Raw genomic sequence first — 6,505 nt, forward strand, 5'->3', positions numbered from 1 at the left:
TAGAGTAAATCTTAACTAATAGGCCAAAAGTTGGCTAGGGATTAAGTAAAGGAAGCGATTGTAACTTGTAAGTAATTTTCCTCACCAACAGGTATAAATAAGATTTTACAATCAATGTTTTATCAAGCATATGCAAGTAATTAATAAAAAAGTGGGCATTAATTAATATTTTATTTATGATATAAGCCCGCACTTTTACGTAAATTTTGTATCATAATGCATGTTCACGATGTATATCATATAAGAGAGTTTAACTTTGGTCTGGATAATCCTTAAAACCCTAGTTTTAGGGCCTCCAATCCTTAACTGACACAAACAAAAATTCAAAAAATGCACAAAAGTAACATGCACCACACCACATTAGATTTGAGCTCAAATGAGAGAGAGTTTCAGAGAACCTTGTGGTTGGGTGGCCAGACCTAGCCACCTAGTCACATTCTCAGGCAATTCTCCGGTGCTTCTCCGGGTGGCCAAACCCAGTCACCTTCTCCGACGATTCTCCGGCGCCGTGAGCCACCTTTTCAGGCCTTTAGGGTGATAAAATCCCTAAAAGGTTAATTTTTCACCTCTAGGTTTTAGTTTTAAATCCAAAAAGGGATTTTGAGGCATTAGAAACAGGTTTTGAGGCATTAGAAACGGTTTTTGAAGCGTTAAAAACGGATTTTGGGGCATGAAAAACGAGTTTTAAGGCGAGTTTCGGTGGGTTTTGAGGCGGGTCACTGCTGGCGAGACCCAGGCTAGACCCATGGCGTTGGTCTTGTAGGTCTGCTGGGTCTAGCTACCAAGGGTCTTTTTAGTCTTTTTATTACTTTGATTTGCTGTGCTTGTTCTCATTTTGGTTTTTTGCACTTTTCTTGAAATGATGATGTGTCGCATACTAATTGAGTGCTGTAAAATAGGTGATTTGCAGAAGTTCCGGACCGTAGGGGCTCTCCATATAATATTATAAGATACAACCTTTTAATATTATACAGTAACTTGGGTTTCATTGTATCTTTGGAACTGTCTCGTCTAATTCTCATATTATTTAACAGAGGAGATCGACGAAATACATTCTAAAGAAATCATGGTTGTGATTAAGTCTTGAAATCCTTAATTTGAAATTCAGTCTTTATATATATATATTCTCTTTTTTCAGTTTATATTTTCCAACACTTGGTGTATAATTATATATGTTGGTCTTGTTGAAGGATTGGCTCTCAAAGCACATCCTTCTCTCTTAAAAGCCTTCGAGTCCAAGGTTGATCAACAGAAACACATTCAACAATGTAGAAAATTAATAACAGAAACAAACGAGCACATTCCTGACAAAAGTGGTGAAACACGCACACTTCTAAACAAGAAAGGGTATATAATTATTCGACAGGAAGAAACATAAGCCCAAAATAGTGTTGAACGCTATCCTTAAGGCTTGGTAACAAGACCAGCTTTAAGATGTTGAATGCTGGCAACGTCGGTCTTGAAGGACAAAGCCAAGACATTGTCGGCAATGCTAGTGTTGAACAAAGTGTTGGGAATCGAAACAAGTCCAGCATTTGCACTTCCGAAAGCCGAAACTGCTACCGCAGATGCATTCGCGGCAGCGTTGTATTGAAAGCGCACAAGACCCTTTGGAAACACAAACAAATCACCTGTTTGTAGTGTCTGATTAAACAACTTGTTGGTCGTGTCAAGGAACCCCACTTGAAGGGTAGCATCAATAAGGAAAAGAAGCTCAGCGGAGCGGGGATGGGTGTGGGGTGGGTTGTGGTGCCAGCTGGGAATTCAAGGACAGCAATGGAAACACTCTGACCTCCAAGAGCTGGAAATTCAATAAAACTTGCTTTCGATAGCTTAAAGGTTGTGGGAGGGCTTGCTCCTATAAGTGAACGCAAGCCAGTAAATGTGAAGAAATTTGCGTCGGGTGTGAAATTTGGAGGGTGTATATAATCGACGAGGATGTCTGAATCTCCGGATGTTGTTTTCCTGATGGCAAATGAGAAAATTAGTACTAGTGAGAAGAATTTCATGGCGGCGAAAGTTTTCGAGGCCATGGAAGAGAATTTGAGGTGGTATATATGGGATTTTAGAGATTGTTTATTTGGTGGAATGAGGGGTGGTTAGGCTTATAAGAAAGGCTCTATTTATAGGGTGTTGTCCATATAGAATTAAAGGAAAGACAATCGTGGGTGTGCAAATTACATAGTCAATCTTCTTGTGGATTCATTTGGGTGGTACAAGACACCAAGAAAGTACCAAGTTTTGCTTAATAATTAAGCTATTTTTTGTGATGATTTCATCACACAATTAGTGTAACGAGGTTATTGGTGCTATTTGTATTTTAGTCTCTTATCATGGACCTGCAGTCTTGTTAATTTGAATTAACATTTGGGGGTGTTGGCGTTGCTATAGTCGTTTTCCAGTGTATGACTTTTTTCTCTTTGTTTTTTTTTTTGTTTTTGTTTTTTTTTTTTTTTGTTGATGATTCTCGGAAAATGGTCAATCTGGCATAGAAAGGGAATAAACTCAATTGAGAACACAGGCCTGCATCTTGGAGGAACATTGGGCTAAATACTCTTTTGGGGTCTTCTTATTGGAATTATATATATATATATATATATGGACGGCTTCCTATTACACTCCAATTAAGGCTTTGTTTGGCAAAACTTTTTTCCATAGACGTACACTTTAGTTGATGTAGATTGATGTGGAAAAAAAGTAAGAATATTTGATATAAAAAAAGTGAAAAAGTGATATGAAAAAGTAAAAAAATTTTGTTTTAGTAGTAATTTTTTTTATTTGAATAATAATAAAAACTGAATGATGTGATATAAAAAGTGAAAAAAGTTAGACTGTTTTGATATTAATTTTTTTGAAAAATGGTGATAAATAGTAACAAAGGAAAAGGAAAGGCTTTACCAAACAAAGCCTAGAGTTTAACTCCAACTTACTTCCTGCCAACACTTGCAACAAATTAGTTTTTTAACTTTTTTTCTTTCTGTTTTTGGGTAATATGAAAATTTGATTGCTTCTAGTGGCGGATACAAGTGGGGGCGGGCAGGCCCTGGAAAAGTCCTGAAAAAAAAAAAAAAAAAAAAAATTATGCCCATATAATTTTTGAGATTTTTAAGCCTTAGTCGTTATTATTTCTCCTTCAACTCCTACTCTTCTTCCTTATTCTTCTATGGGATGGAGCAATCCCCAATGATCTTAGTTGCTTATATATATCTCCACTTCATTCGTTGAACCTTTATATGTGGGAACAAATTTACGAGAATACCGGATAGTGTCGGTCAACTTTCTCATCTTTATGAACTTTTCTTGGATGATTGTAGTTGGCTTCAACTATTGCTGAAGCTTCCATTGGGATTCAAATACTTGGGTGTAAAACATTGTCCATCACTGGAGGAACAAAATCATCTCCAGTCCATTATGGACTGGAAAATATTCAGTTTATAGTTATGATTTTTTTTTTTTCAGAAATCCAATGTCCAAAAATGAAACACATATCCCACTAATTAAAATAATAATAAAATATTATTTTAAATTAAAAAAAAAATTAATAAAAAATAAGCAGTGGGCGGGAGTGGCTGGCCGTTCCCCATAGTAGTGGCTTTGAACCACCCTTACCGAAATGGCCGTAAGACCGTGAAACCTCCCCTGGTGGGTCAAACCACTCTTTAGGCCATGGTGGTTCGCCACCGGGCCTACTAATAGTGGGTTCGCCACCCCTTAACTGAAACAGGGTGGTCAAGCCACCATAGGGGTGGTGTGCCATCCCACTTCTTTTTTCTTATTTTTTATTAATTTTTTTTTAAATTTAAAATAATATTTTATTATTATTTTTATTAATGGGATATGTGTCCTATTTGTGGTCATAAGATTTCTGAAAAGAAATTCTAGCCATAAACTAAATATTTTCCTGTACATAATGGACTGGAGATGATCTTGTTCTATCACTGGAGATGTTTTATAACCAAATGGAGATGTGGCCTTCAAACGAAAAATTAAGGAGCATTGATTGCTCTTTTGTGGCCGCTTATATTGATTATGATGGCAAACCCTTCAAGATCCTCCATATGCATCCACGAGGCCCTTTATGGATTAACAGCAATGTGAGTCTCTTACTCTCCTTCTTCAACACACATGTATGATGTATAGTACTTTTGGCTGATTTAACATCTTTCTCTTTTACAGAGTCAAAGTTTCTTTTCATAGTACTATCGTAGCATGTGGCCCTGCGCTTGTGGGATATGGAATCCCAGAGTGGTTCAACCATAAAAGCAGGAATTCGTTTGGAAGAATTCAAATGCATACAGATTTGGGCTCAGATGAGTGGAAGGGTTATGCTCTTTTTATTGTTTATCAAGTTCACGAGCCTGACAGTTACCCAAAAAAGAGAAGAAAACTAAAAGTTAATGAGAATGGGAATTCGAATTCTACAACATTTGATGGCGGCAATCCTAATTTTCCCTACTTTGTTTGTCAATTTCAAGACAATGAAGTTGATATTGGAAAACCCTTAGTCCTTTGTGTCCCTGGAGCCCCTTGTGTTGGGCCAAATGGATTTTGGGTGTATATACCGAGTGGTTCCGGAGAAGAGCGATGAATAGTTTGGGTGGATGGGGCAACCTTGAGGCTTCAATTACAACAGGCAGCCTGAATGTTGAGCTAAAGAAGTGTGGGGCGCGTTTAGTACGTGATAAGCATGATGCATTTGAGTTCTACAAAATTCTGAACACCATTTCTCCACGTGATTTGGATTTAGAAAGTTACGAGAATCTTTGTTTTCATTTGGACGATGGTAGGCTTGGTCTCATGGTGGATGGCCCTATTAAAGGAAATCTAATGTTGTAGCATGTGGGTCAATTGGGTCGCTTGCATGTTGGTCGAATCAATGCAATCCAATGACGAGGTATAATTTCATCAATTGAGGATGAATCAGCGAACAATAGCGTAGATAGACCATCAGTGCAATAGGATTAATGCAAGCTCTACAGCTGAGAAAGAAAACAACGATGCTCTCTTTCTCACCCTTCCTCGTTTGCATGCCTGAATCACCTGCCTGTCACCCTGACACCCATGCCAACATCATCCTCTGCTCTCGCGTCACCACCAAAAGAAACTTTGGTGGCAATATTTGGTTTCATTACATTTTCCAGGTAATTTGGTTGCTTGTCACCTCTAGAAAGTTCTAGCAAAAGTAGAATAATGAAGAAGCCATATATGATTTTGATAAATTTGCATTATCATAATATTGGTTGTTTGTGCCAGAGATGTTTACATTGGCATCTTCGGTGTTTGTAGTGGGTGTCATCATATATGCTTATAGGACCACTAAGTCTCCACACAGACAGGCTACTCTTTCCCACTTCTATTTTCATGCCATTTTTGGTTTAATTTCTCATCCATTGTTTTTGTTTTGGAGCCAATTTGGATTGGGCACTATGCCCCTGCACTAGTGTACTGGTGGATGACCCAGAAGTGGTTCCCTTATTGTTCTATCTTGCAAAGACACCCTATTCTTTTTAACAAACGTGATGTAGAAACCATCCAGAAAATGTCACAAGTGCCAATGCCTGATGAGGTAAAGCTTCCCCTTTACTTGTTTAGTGACGGTTTATGGCCAGTTATGACAAAATCAGGTGTTTTTGTGTATACAGCATAAGGCAAGACAACAAGGGGTCTACGAATCCCTGCATAGAGACATAATAGTGCATTTTGGGAACTGGGAATTCGACCCAATGGAGCTTAAAAATCCATACCCTAACAATTAGGCCTCTGTTCATCTCTGGCATGGACATGAAGATAACTTGTGCCGTTTGAAATGCAGCGATATTTGGTGAAGAAGCTCCCCTGGATCAGGTATCATGAGGTTCCTGATGGAGGGCATCTAATGATTCACGAGAGTGGTTTGTGTGAGGCTATGTTCGGAGAACTCTTGCTTGGAGTAGAACCCTCTCTCATATAAGCCTGCTATAAAGAAATATGCTTGTATTGGTATAATGCCCATATGATATGGCCAATAAAATTCAAGTAAAATGATTTGTTTGTTTATTTATTTTAGCTTAATAATTTTATGTCATATATTCAACCTTTTGTAAAAAAGTTACTTTCATCGACATTAGGAAACACAACTCCAAGAAAAGGGTTAGTAACACCTAAAAAAAAAGAAAAAAAGAAGGGCATTTCTTTTTATTTAACAAATCATTAGGAGTCCTGTAACATGGGTTTGTTCTTTAAAAAAGAATGGGCAGTTCCTTTAATCCCAAGTCTATTTTTAAGTTTGCATTGGATACCCTGTTCAGAATTGGGTGGAATAACGAGCACAATAACTTGGCTCACAAAGATGAGGGGGAGTACTTGAGCACTCTTAGAATCAATGAGTTTTTCAATATCTCGGAAGATAAAGAGCTTTTTTAATAATTATTTTCAATTTGGCCCAAAAAAAAAAAAAAAAAAAAAACCCTATTTTTTCAATATGTAACAATAGTAATTAATGAAGACCTTTTGGTTTTTTAAATTC

General features: G+C 37.4%; 1 pseudogene; it reads right to left on the reverse strand.

Annotated features, from left to right (window-relative positions):
• Positions 1 to 1,404: 1,404 nt before the first annotated feature.
• Positions 1,405 to 2,033, reverse strand: LOC132164761 (germin-like protein 9-3; annotated as a pseudogene).
• Between the last annotated feature and the right edge of the window lie 4,472 nt (positions 2,034 to 6,505).

This window comes from Corylus avellana, chromosome ca10 (assembly GCF_901000735.1).
Source record: "Corylus avellana chromosome ca10, CavTom2PMs-1.0".
In the NCBI taxonomy this organism is placed as follows: Eukaryota; Viridiplantae; Streptophyta; class Magnoliopsida; order Fagales; family Betulaceae; genus Corylus; species Corylus avellana.